General features: G+C 33.3%; 1 long non-coding RNA gene across 1 annotated transcript; it reads left to right on the forward strand.

Moving 5' to 3' along the window:
- Positions 1-239: 239 nt before the first annotated feature.
- Positions 240-1,592, forward strand: LOC133198852 (uncharacterized). Its single transcript, XR_009722617.1, has 3 exons — positions 240-282; positions 667-751; positions 1,543-1,592. It is a non-coding gene; the product is annotated as an uncharacterized LOC133198852 (long non-coding RNA).
- The last annotated feature ends 12,518 nt before the right edge of the window (positions 1,593-14,110 follow it).

The raw sequence follows: 14,110 nt of genomic DNA on the forward strand, positions 1-14,110 counted from the left end.
GGGGGGGGGTAAAGAGGAGGTGTTTTATATTATTATAAATTTTTAAATTTCAAATATTTAGTCCTTATATTTTGAAGTTACACACCATAATGTACAAACTATTGTATACATGTAGAAGCATTTCTCAAGTCAATAATTTTTCAAAGTTCATATACATATTTCAGGAAAATTCAAGACAGATCTGCTACAGAAACTGTACATAAAGTAGCATACATGTGTGACAGGAGGAAAATGTAAGGCTGGACCGAAAATCTAACCTGGGACCCCTGCATCACTAGTCAGGTGCTCTATTGACTTAAATACATGTACCGGTAAATGTTTGTGTATAGACATACAAAAAAAAACATATTTGAATTACAAACTGAATACATGTAACCAAAAATTATAAAATGTAAAGATGTCTTCTAACTTGAATGAGATTGTTTCAACTAAAATACCAAAGAATTGGTATGATAATCTGAAGAAGTCAGTATTGTTTAAAACTTATAAGAGACATGTTTTTTTAACAATACATGTACATACTGACTTTTCTTCACATTATCATACCTAAATTTACAAAAAATTAAATTTACAAATTAAATCAGAATTGTTCATAAATTCTACAATATCTTTTAAATAGAACAAGCTATCTATTTCAATTTTTATTGTCTTTTCTTCATATTACAGATCTTATGGACATACATGATCCTTGGCTATATAATCAAGTGTCATATGCAGTGTTACAAAAGAATATTGGAATTATGTCAATAAGGTAATTAGGGACAAGACTGGATTAAAAACCAAGGAATAAGAATGATGTAAAAAAAAAATGTATTTTAATTCCACATATAATAGTTTCTGTACATGTACATAAATTGGCGTATTTAAAATTTAGCGCAATGACTGGGTGTGGAATTGTTGGCAAAATCATGAAGCTATACATGTCCCTGCTGTATATTGTATTTATAAATGATATCTTAGTGGTATTCTTGAATTAGCACATCGTTGTCTGCGCCAAAGCCGCTAAAATATGACGCCTGCTTTTTTAAGTACACATACAGCATGTTGCTAGTTGCTATATGTATTGTTTCACATTGAAGATGTGTCATTGACAGGTACATGTAGTGTTTTTTCCACGAAAACTTTATCCTTTGGCCTTAACTCTTGAACAATTATTGCTGTGTCTTTGTATTTCACATGTTTATTTCTTTTTTTAACCCCATGATCTTGGCCCTAGAGTGTGACCTACATTGAGAAACTAAAATATTTAATCTTTATCTATATATACCATTTATTTTTTTAATTTAAACACTTCATTAATCCAAACAATTTCCTTGGGAGCAAAAGTGTCCAGATTAATGAGGCTGACTATATATGCATTTGATTAAAAGATTCGTGACAATTTGATGAATACATATATAAAAAATGTATTGCTACAGTATAATATGACAGAAATGTATTATATTCATAATATAGACATAGTCATACCATGTTTGCAGTGTAAGAAAGAAGTAATACATGTATTTTAGTTCTTTAAATATTGAAATAATTTGTTCATTTCAGAAAAAGAACTACCAGAAGGATACAGTAAAGAGAAACAGACATATCCCACCCATTAGATATGTGCTTCAAAATCTGAATATACAGAATGAATTCCGCTCATTGCAGCTCCTGATGAAAAGAACACCTTTGTTGTATTGACACAGAATCAACAGAATTGTCCAGTTCCTTGAACATGACACAACTGGATGCATATGATGGCAATTCAAGATCATACATGTGTACATTGATCTTCGTCGGCCAATAAGCCAAAAAGCTACAGCTAGCAAAATAACAAGTTTATCTTACTTTTCCAAATGAATCTTAATGGTAATACATGTACATGTAGCATCAACATTCATCAAGCATTGTTATATTTCTTAGATTTTCTTAAATCAAACCATCCTTTTCTTGTTTTAGGTCATAATGTTGTATCAAATGACATTCCAATTTTCTTGAAATTACTTGAGGAGTTTGGACTTCAGAAAAACTTACATATTATTGAATGTATTCACTTTATTTTGTTGAACTACATCCTGAGTTTAAAAGTTGTACACCATCGTGTACAGTTTAGGGTGAGATTCCTCTAACTTTTATGAACCTGTGTGTGAAATCTATACTTTAAAGTTACAAATTATTACCTTTAATAGATTATATGTTCTTATGTAAATTATTACACTATTTTTGTATTTATGTAATGATAACCGAATCACTCTATTTCCCCGCACTTTTGATGCTTTTGTGATGCTTTAGTGTATTAATATCTGACAGACTACTGATGACCAGGCAGTCTTCATTAAACAGTGAAACACATAACTCATGCTTTTATTTGAATATCTTTAAAACAAGGATAACATACTGTAGATGGATTCTGTTTACAAAACTTCATAATCACTGGGTTTTCTTATACATGTTATACATGTATTTGGAATGAAAAAGGAATTGTTAAAGGAAAGTGAAATTAATACTAATGTTGTCAAAGGAAGATTAAAAGACCAGTTTATTTAGGCAAAGAATTGGTCAAAAGATATTGTCATCAATTGATAATTCATCCAAGAATCATATGTATAATAAATCTATCAAAGTCAATTTTAACGATATAAAGGGAAGTTCATCTCTTTTCGAATGTTAGTGCAAAAAGGTCAACCAGGACAAGATGTGTAGACCTAGGATGAACATGTATAAATATTTGCTTTTGTGATATAAAATGTACTTTAGAAGAATATTACAGAGAATTTACTCATTTTCTGTGAAATATTTTGATGAATTCTTTCATAATCTCTCTTAGTCACCATATTCTTCAAAAGTGCATCCTTTGTAAAGGAAGGGGGTAGGGTAGGGTGTAAGATAATAAACTTGCGCCAGGTTGAAATTAAACCCCATTATGTATTATGATTTTTTTTTTCTGAAATTTAAGATACTTATTGACTAACTATAAAATGCAATAAAAAAAGGAATTTGATGGGTAATTTTTTCACAGTGGATGCAGAAGTGTGAGTCTTTGAGCAATGAATAGACAATATTTAAAAGTAATTTGACCATGCATCTTGGTGAATGTAATTCTGTTTTTCGCTTACAATGCTTGATAATTTTAAGATTGATGTCAAATATTAATTCATATAGACAGATATTTAAATTCATACAAGACAAATGATAATTGATACATCAATAACAATTTTATAGCTCTTTTCATATCTTCTTCTTATGTTATTTTACCCTGTTTTTTCAGCTCTTCGGTGGGTGATGAAGGCTATATTAAAATTATCAAATTTCTCTTAAACTAGCCCGATGATCTACCTTCAATTTTTAATATGATTTAGAACAAAGACTCAACACAAACATACATAAAATTCAGAAAATTTCAATGGTTTGTTTTTTTGTTGACAACCTATCAATCTCTACCCTAAAAATAAAGTTTTAGTGTTTTCTAGGCCATAAAGATGTATGGTGGTTTTCATGATTACCAATGATAACAGCAACCATATTGATATGGATTTCATTGTCATACATCACAATACGTAATTTTCATACATAACGATAATTGCCAAGTATCATTGAAATCCAAGACCTGGCGTGCCACATATTCACATGCTTACAGAGAATGGCTATTAAATAATGCGATATTTATTATAAGGGGCTTATGGACTTCAAAATTCATGACACCTCTTCAGCAATCATTTTAATCGTTTGTGTAAATCTTTGAAGTGTGGGATCATTGAATATGGCTTGGGATTAATGACAGAGATATGGATGGGAACTTCACATGGACTCTTCCAGAAAGTCACGTGGTCTTCACGAATTGGCGATCGGGCGAACCCAATGGTGATATTTTTGAAAACTGAGTGGAATTACGGAAAGATGGTTGGAATGACTTGTATTGCTACCATTTTTTTTCCATTTGTTTGCGAAAAGGACAATTGACACATACAGATACAAAAATGTTTGAAAACTTTACTTCTCGATTGAAGTATTACTGAATTATAATTTCTTCTTTGTTATACATTTAAAATAATTCTGTTAGATTTATAATTTTTTTCTTTTCCTTAATTTTACATGCCCTTCAAGACCTCAACTTTAAAATAAAACATTGGTTTCCACGAAATGTCTGGGATTTATTTTTTTTTTTTTAATGTCTTTTCTTCGATTGTTTTGTTAGATCGTACTTTGATAATAGCTAAGCTTTGTCGAGCTGAAAAGTCTCGTGTACTTTTTTTATTCAATCAATCAATTTATTCTCTCAAAACCCTGTAAATGGTACATGAGGTACATAAACATATAAAAACAATATGCACATATAATGCAGTGGGTCAAGCAGAAGATAAGTTTCATTAAGCTAACTAAGGAGAACAGACCATACTTTTAATTTTAGTAATAAATGCAATATTTTTTTTTCAAAGAATCATCTTTTTGCCACACGACTGCACAAAACTTCATAGTGTTTGGGTAAGAACAAATTTGTTTAATGTGCAACATTATAAAATATAGCTATGTATTCATCTCCTATCTGATTACTATCGTATAAGCTACAAAATCTTTCTTTGAATACATTTCCATCTACCTGTTTAAATTGGAAGATGGTGGTATGTTTTTCTAAATTAAACAAAAGTGTTTTTTCTTCTAAATTTAATATTTTTCTAAATCAAAACTGTTTTAAAAATTTTATAATTTAAATTTTTCTAAGATTCCTGAACTCGATAAGACTACTTTACCAAACGGATTCAATTGACATTCGAAGATAAATTGCCTAATTTTACATGCATGTATCACACTATACATTGTCTTTTGTGTTTGTTCACATAGATGTTTTCTTGCTTTACTTAATGTGCATGTACGCGAAAATACTATCCCCAGATAATTAAAATACTTGACGACTTTTATGGCACTGCCATTATATATTTTTTGCCCGTCTACCTTTGAAAAGATAAGTATGGCTAAAGATACTTACTTAAGGTTTACGTATTTTTTCAACCAAAATGTCCATTGAGTGGTGACAAAATAAAAATAATTTGAGACTTCTTTCAAACAGAACATGTTGATACATTCACAATCAAGAATGTAAAGAAAGGGAAAAAAACACCAACAGTATTTCATACCTTAATAACTCCACTGTATACAAAGTACTGCAACATAAGAATTCTTTTAGCTCAAATTAAGCAGATAATCAATGACAGTTATTTTTTTGTTAGCTTTCAAAGCATTGCGGACTTTTGGTAGCTTTCCATAACTTGAGCAGTATTTGAAGATAGGACAAACAATACTTCAGCAACGAACATGAAAATGTAAGGTAGCTAAAAAGAGTTTATTTTGAAGAGGAACATTTGTGTATTAAGGGATGTGTTTGAGTCTAATGGGCTTCTATGTCATCCTTGTTATAATAAGAAATGGCACAAAACTCACGAGTGCTCCATACCCTCTATCAAAAAACGGCACAAAAATCACGAATGTTACATATCCTCTATGAAAATTGTTGCATATCCTCTATCAAAATATTGAAGGAAAACCTTAAATCTTCCGTACCCTAAGTCAATTGGTAAAGTTTGAGGCTGACTGGACTTAAGGGAAAGAAATTATGCACCGAAAAAAGATTTAAAACAGAGAGGCTATTTTCGACCTTGACCTAGAAACTTTGTTTAAGGTTACTGCACATCCATTGACCAGTGGCACTCTGTGAGTGAAGTATTAGCCACATTGGACCAAGGGGAAAGAAGATATTCTTCGGACAAGGATTTTTCATATAATTCTGCTCTGATCTTCAGCTTAGACCTAGAAACATGGTTCAAGGTCACTGCACATCTTTTACCCAAAACACTCGGTGGGTGAAGTATGAGCAAAATTGGACCAAGGAGAGAGAATATATGCTCTGGACAAGAGATCTCGGACGGACGGATCACTATACGGCGCCCACAGAGCGGGGCCCTAACAAACTGGTTGAAATTTTACTGTTAAATAAACTAAAAAATAAACATTTAGTTATTATCACTTGCAACTCAGAATAGTTTGTTTGTTGTTTAGCGTCCCTTTAGGGAATTTTTCATTCATGTGGAGACGCCACCACTTGCCAATGGAGGGTTGTAAATTTATACCTATACTCGGCACTTAGGGCCATTAAGCATTAAGGGATGTTTTTTGTGCCAGCACCTTCTGCGACACGGGACCTCGGTTAATATGGTCTCATCTGAAAGACCGGTCTCTACGTCCCGCAGTGAATTCGTACCCGCGACGTAAGGATCAAGTCCTTACTTTGCGACACTAAAGCAGACACTAGCCACTGCGCCATGCGAGTGACACTCAGAATGGTTATTTTAAGCAAAATATATTCCATGTGTACCAGTATGATATTCTTATTTATTTAAAAAAAAAGAGCACAATAATCAGTTTTTATCTGGAAATTTCTTCTTCCATTAAAGTTCATACCACCATCGGGCAAATCATTGATATAATTTTAATTTAAACTTTTTAAAAAAAGATTTAAAAAAAATTTATTACACCAACTTGTTGGAGTTCATCAAATTTCCTTTGCATGTTCATAAGGACATCAAACATTTCTTTTCTATACCCATGATTCGATGATGTATGTATTCAAACAATTTACCAACAACAATATACAATTTGAAAAATTGTAGTTTTATATATAGCACAACATTCTTCTGCCCCAAAAACCCCATAACTTACAAAATTAAAACCCCAAAGCAGGAATAAAAAAAAAAGTTCAATATTGCATGCCATGTGGCAGTGTTGTGTACAGCTGCAGATTAAATCATAGACGCAAGTTCAGTATGTTTGAATACGATTTTTTTTACTGTACGCACTTTTTGTTCTTACTTCTATAAACATGAATTTTGTCCCAAATGAATCTAACACCGAGATCGTTGTATATCCAGAGCTGTGTACGAATTTAACAATAAGGAAATGAGGCGCCGGACTACAGGATACAGCTTTTTTCGTCGCTCCTAAACTCGGGGGATGGGGTACTGTTTATTTACCCATACGCTGGTTCCCTTTAGCTTCCTAGGGTTTGGGATCCAACATATTCTCTGCCTTGAAAGGAAAAATAAATGCTACTTTAATTTGAAGTTTTATGTGAATTCGTCGTATTTTCCCATTGTGTGTACTCTCTCGAATGAAATTTAGTCGTAGATTTGTAGCTTATGTTTTAAGAAATTGTGCAACACTGCCTCACAGTTTTCTTTTTCTTCAATGATACCCCAAAAACTAAATTTTCACTCATTGATCTAATCCAGGGATCAGGTATCGATTTCTGAAGCTCATCTTTTTTCTTTTTTAAAAGAGTCAATACTTGTTTTAAGCTCCTCGTCTATTTTCCTTGAATAATCTTTTAACAATTTTAATTCTTTCTCAACAGTGTTTTGACTTAAAAAATGCAATGAAATAATTAGCTCCTCGTCCATTTTCCTTGAATAATCTTTTAACAGTTTTAATTCTTTCTGAGCAGTGTTTTGACTTTAAAAATACAATTAAATAATTAGGTCAAAAGCAATTATATTTTAAATGCGATATCAAAGTTTAGTATACTCTGTAACTTTTTACAATACAAATTACTGTGCATTTCCTCTGAAGAAATGAAGTTCACTGGTTTAGGTATTGATCATCTGTGACAGGCTACTAAAATCAATTATTTGTTTATCTCGTACTAAACCAGGCTTGACAAGTATATAAACCTTGGATGTTGCGTGCTCGAAGCATTGTTTGCTTTTCTGAAAAATGTCTACCGACTGCTTTTGTTTGAAGACACCCATTAGGAGTGATAAGTGCAAATATTTATGCCCATTTGATATTTATTAATCAATATTTCGGTTCTTAATCATTACATGCTGCAGTGATGAAGAGGAAACAAGCGATTTTTTACTTCTTTCACGTTTTGTAGTTGGATGTGCTTTATAGGTAACAATACCCCCTGTCATTAAAACAGTATAATACAATTTGCTGAGATTTTTTTCGATTCATAATGTAGATGTCTTTAGAGCGAACAGGGCTAGCATTTTCTTTGAAAATACCCTTTCCTTTCATTTTAGAGGACCGTTCACGGTAGCTCAGTCGGTAGAGCGCTCGCTTCGTGATCGGGAGGTCGTGAGTTCGAATCTCGGCCGTGACTGACCTAAGTCGATAAAACATGGGTAGCAACTGTTCCTTCGCCATGCGCTCGGCACTTTGAAGTGAAAGTTGCGGGTCCTTCGGATGAGACCTTAAAAACCGAGGCCCCGTGTCACGGCAGGCGTTGGCACGATAAAGATCCCTCACTGCTCAATTTCCCTGAGTGCCGAGTAAAGGTCAAAATTTGAAGCCCTTCACCGGTACATGTATATGGTGAGGTCTCTATATGAGTGAAAAATTCTCGAATGGAACGTAAAACAATATACAATCAATCATTTTAGAGGTTGAAGCATTGTATGTTGTGTCCAGGATTTTGCTGATTAAGAACAAACATTTCATTCGGAAAAGGGGGAAAGGTGGCAATTTTTTTCCAAGTCAGATTATTTTCATATGAGTGAAAGACAGATTATTTATGTCCAATATAATCAGGGGCCTAATATATATTTTTATCTTAAATGGAAGGGATTGTTTGAAACTAGGCAATACAGGTTAACCATGGAGGAGCATTGAAAAAGCCATAACATATACTGTCTAACGACCATGTATATCTATGTCTCCATTCTTTTTTTTATCTCAATACAATGAGTATTTCTGTTTAATTGGACAACATTTAGTTTAAAAGGTTTTAAGTTTACACAACTACCCAATATGATCATGTTTTGAAACCGCAATAAACTAGTTGGCATTGTTTCGGCAAAAATAAAACAAAACGCAAAGCAAAATACCCGACTAAAAATGGAAAAAAACAACATAACCCCAGTTCCATGGCTGATTTTCTGTACATGTAAAATGGCAACGTAGATAAATGCAGGATGATGTAGGCAATATCAAGAGACAGTGTGAAAGTTTGAGAGGTGTCATCCATGTTACGTAAAATTTCATATACTTTTAAAAAGTTTCTATTCCTATGATGAATTAAAACTTTTGATGAAGTGATACTCATCTTAACCTCATCGTTTCATGTTGCAGGTTTGAAGTCTTAAGGACAGATGATACCAAATTTTGTCAAAACTCTTAAAAATAACAAATTAAGTGATGTCCAAAGAAGTAAAATTAATTACTTTAACCGCATAGATTCTCATTTTTCATTCAAAGTTTCACAATTATTAATTGGATATAAAGTGACGAAAAGTTGAATAGATTAATAAAGATGGTTGCAAAAAGGTAGAATTTTGAACATCATAAAAAGTTTACAATTTCTTAATATTTGAGAAAGAAGATGGGCATGTTTGGCGTGTGATCTGCAGGAATAAGGCGTACGAAACATTTATAGTTTAAATGTCTACGATTTGGTCGGCTGACCACAGCTGGACATACTTTACAAAGTTGCGCACACGGGAAAATGTTACATTTAGTTTGAAATACTTTGTCAAATTATAATATATCCGTCCGCTTATCTTAATAATTAGTACATATAAAACTTAGTAACGCTTCATATAAATAATAAACATCTATAGGGTATAGTTATTTGCAATTACAAGTACATGTATATATTAAGTATCAGTATAGGTTGGAAGAATTGCTTTCGCTTTCGGTGCACCAGAACCAGAATTTATCTTTTTGAAAATAAATCAGTACATAAAATTAAACTGACAAAAAAAATTGATTGTTTGTATTTAAAAAAAAATATTAACGCTCCATGCGAGGATCGAACCAAAAATTTTTTTTTCATTGCACTGGACGAGTGAGGCATACTACTGAGCTATCATTGCTACATACTCTTTATGGTTTTTAAAGCGACAATGAAGCACTGCATTTACACATTGGAATTTTTTCGGGAAAAGTTCATTTTTTATCGTCTCTGGGTCTTCTCTCCATTTTTTACAAATGTTTGTTAGTTTCTTTGAATTAAAATGCACACAAATAACGTTTCAAAATCATGGAGAGATGACCCAGAGGTAGCAAATTTTTAGAAAAACGTTTGAAAATGTAACATTTTGTACCAAATGACTCATCTAGTCAATTTTGAAGTTCTTTTTTATCAAATCAAAATACAATATCGGGAAAATATTTCCCTTTCCTATTTCACAGGAACCCGAAGCATCAAAAGAATGCTAAAATTTCAAGTGACAGATCAATGAAATTTTCACTTTTCAAGTGCGCCCAGATTCCTGCCGAATGCGAATCAAAAGCGCCCTCGTTCTTTATTATTCGCATCATTTACAACCAAACAGGCCCAAAAATATATACCACTCCAGGCATCCATTTTTCTCTTTGTATCGTCTGTCCTTAATATCAAAAACTTGTCAAATTATGGCTTGGATAATGACCTGGAATTAGAAAAACAAATAATACCACCTCAATTTATCGTTTCAAGTCTTACTGATGAAGAGTTTTCAATTTGTGAACTTCACAAGCTTTTTTATATATAAAATTTGATCTAGTGCAGTACATCTTGATTTCCTCCCCATCCTAGAACTTGAAATTCCTAATGTTAAAGGTTCTCATGTTAATTAAGTTTGTACGTTTGTTGTTTAACGTCCCTTTCGAGAATTTTTCTCTCATATGGAGACGCCACTTGCCGGTGGAGAGCTGCAAATTTTGACCTATGTTCAAGCACTCGGGGCCATTGAGCAGCGAGCTATCTTTTTCGTGCTAGCACCTTCTGCAACACGGGACCTCGGTTTATACGATCTCGTCCGAAGGACCGGTCTCCACGTCCCACAGTGGGATTCGAACCCGCGACGTAAGGATCAACTTCTTACTCCGCGACTCTAGAGCGAACACTCTAACCACTGCGCCACGCGGGCGACGAAATAATTATGATGTCAACCGATTAACACAACGTCTCCCCAAAGGAAGGGAGACATAATTATGTCTTGAAGGACTACATAGAAAGTAAAAGATTGCTCATTATATTTTTTAAATGAATGAAACTAAGGTGCAACCTAATGAAATAGCAACAGTAATACATTGTAATTACTTAGTTTTTTAATACATTGCAACTATCTTTCATCTTTGTGGGACATGACACTGAAATTGATTGTTGGAAAAAAAAACATACATGTATTATACAAAATCAAATTAACCTTGATAACTTTGTATCAAATTTATTTTAAAAATAAAAGGCTGGTCAGTACTTTGACAGAAAATAAATAACAATTAAGAGAATTAGAGAACAGAAATCTTTAATTCTTTTGCCAAATTCCCAGGAGATATAGATAACACCTGCTTGATCAGAGATGCCCTTACAACTTCCCACACTGAACTCATTAATTAATCTTTAACTGGATGCATGTCCACTCATTACTCCCAAGGGACAAATGGATTTACACTATCTGCTGCGTAATGTAAAAACTGTTTTTAATACCTGGTGATGTTTTTTTTTTTAGTTTTAATGAGTAGTTTTAAGCTGTAGTTCACATTTTTGTACACTTTAGATGTTCTAGATTCTATGTCTCAAACCTTAGACATATATAAGCCCATAATGACTAAGTCAATAAAAATGGAAAAAAAAACCATCTGTAAAATGCAGAAAAATTATCAAATAATGTTGAAAATACCAGGTGTACATCTTCATATGGTAAATAATGAGTGTACAAATTTTCATACAAATCAATGCAATAGCCTCTGAGAACAGGTCCGGACAAAATCACACAATAAAAATGAAAAAAAAGACCTGTAAAATGCAGAAAAATTATCCAATCATGATGCAAAAACCAGGTGCACACCTTCATATGGTGAATAATAAGTGTACAAATTTGCAGACAAATCCTTGCAAAAGTTTCCGAGAAACGGCCTGGACAAAATCTCGTCTACAGACAGACGGACAGACAGACGGACATGGTGATTCCAATATACCCCCCCCTAAACTTCGTTTGCGGGGGGTATAAAAGGGTATTGATTAGTAATCACACGGATCACTCGTTTTGTACATATGGTAAGATTTCGTTAACGTCCCTCTCGAGAATTTTTCACTCATATGGAGACGCCACCACTTACCTGTGGATGGCTACAAATTTTGACCTATACTCGGCACTTAGGGCCATTGAGCAGTGAGGGATCTTTTTCGTGCCAACGTCTACTGCGACACGGGACTTCGGTTTATACGGTCTCATCCGAAGTCCCACGTCCCACAGTGGGATTCGAATCTGCCACGTAAAGATCAACACCTAACTACGCGACTCGAGAGCAGACGCTCCACCACTGCGCCACTCGGGCGAAAAGTATGGCAGGGGTTGAAATTTTCCTGGAAAACCCACTAGCCCAGAGGCTACTGATCAGTAAAAAAATTACTAGCCCAAACATCAATTTAACTAGCCCGATAAATTTTTAAGCAAAATGAAAGCATAAGTTAAAGTTTCAAACGCTTCGGAGACAGAAACAAATTAAACTAGTTCTCAATCAAAAGCAGTCTTTATTTGCGTCGTGGGCCTGTAGGACCTGTCAGTCAATGAAAAATACAGGCCCCCGGAGAAATAAGAATGTCCCTCAAATACATGTAGTTCAATCATTATTTTCAATTTACAGTACTGTTTTATGAAAAGAAATCTGCAAGAGTCTAGCTCCTCTGAGTCCGAAGTGGAGTGACACACTTTCAGTTGTTTTGTTTTTTCATTTTCTTTTTATATTAAATATTTTAAATGCAAGTGTAAATATATTTTTGTATCTGAAATAACTCATATAACACTTACTCTTTAGTTGATTAAGTAAATGAAAATAATGTAATGGCATATCTTCATGTATTTCGAATGAACAGAGGTATTGAGGAAATTCGGATTAAGAAAAAAGAGGATCATTGTTATGAATAAATAAGTCATATAGCACTGCTAATTGTATTAGATGAAGGAGATTACCGACCAATGAAGTTATACAGCTTTAATCTTTTTAATTGGTTGGAAATTTTATAGCAAAAATTTGAGGGAAAACATGCTTTTTAGCTCTAAAATTTGGGCCTTAAAAAATCCTGCAGGACTTACTTGATTTTCAACTTTACCGGCCCCTAGCTAATTTTACTGGCCTCAGACCTCTGGATTTTGGTAATGACTGTAAAAGAAACCAGTCTATATAGAAAAGCAAAAGTAAATCATATAACAAGATTATTTTTTTCATTCTGCTAGTCCGACGGACTATCTTTACACTTAAATTAGCTAGCCCGAGTCTTAAAACGACTAGCCCCGGGCGTCGGGCTACCGTAAATTTCAACCCCTGATATGGTAAGATATAATATGGTAAGAAATAATTAGAAGAATAGTGTTCATTATTCGGGCTCAAATACGTTAGCTGTGCATGGATGCATGTATTGTTCTTAAAAGCTACAAAATCTCGAAGGGAAATTCCACGTTATTATTTAATTAAAGAATTTACAAATTTCTAGTCAGTACTTTACAGTCAGCTCATCACGATGGAAAGCGTTCTTTGATCCTGAACAAGTCTCCCTTAATTCCTGTTAACAATATATATTATCTCTTGCGTTTGTTGCTAAAAAGGATCTTAAAGTTTTTTGATTTTTTTGTTTAGTACTCATCTCCTTGATCTCTAATGGCAATGCATTCCAGTCTTTAAGATATAATATGGTAAGAAATAATTAGAAGAATAGTGTCCATTATTCGGGCTCAAATACGTTAGCTGTGCATGGATGCATGTATTGTTCTTAAAAGCTACAAAATCTCGAAGGGAAATTCCACGTTATTATTTAATTAAAGAATTTACAAATTTCTAGTCAGTACTTTACAGTCAGCTCATCACGATGGAAAGCGTTCTTTGATCCTGAACAAGTCTCCCTTAATTCCTGTTAACAATGCACTGATAACGATCACAGAATTTTTGAAGTAGAAAAAAAGCCTTTCTTCTTAACATGAAAAATAATTTATATACGTATTAATGACAATCGATAAAAACTTATATACTGATAAACGTATCTTAAGTTTTGCCTAATACCAGACAAGAGACAATGACTGCATTTCACAATTTTTTGAATTCTCATTTGGCTGTCATGTTCGCACTATTTCTTGGAATATATTGTATAAATATGACACGC

This window comes from Saccostrea echinata, unplaced genomic scaffold (assembly GCF_033153115.1).
Source record: "Saccostrea echinata isolate AGI-Se365-2 ecotype Australia unplaced genomic scaffold, CSIRO_AGI_Sech_v1 ptg000033l, whole genome shotgun sequence".
Classification (NCBI taxonomy): Eukaryota; Metazoa; Mollusca; class Bivalvia; order Ostreida; family Ostreidae; genus Saccostrea; species Saccostrea echinata.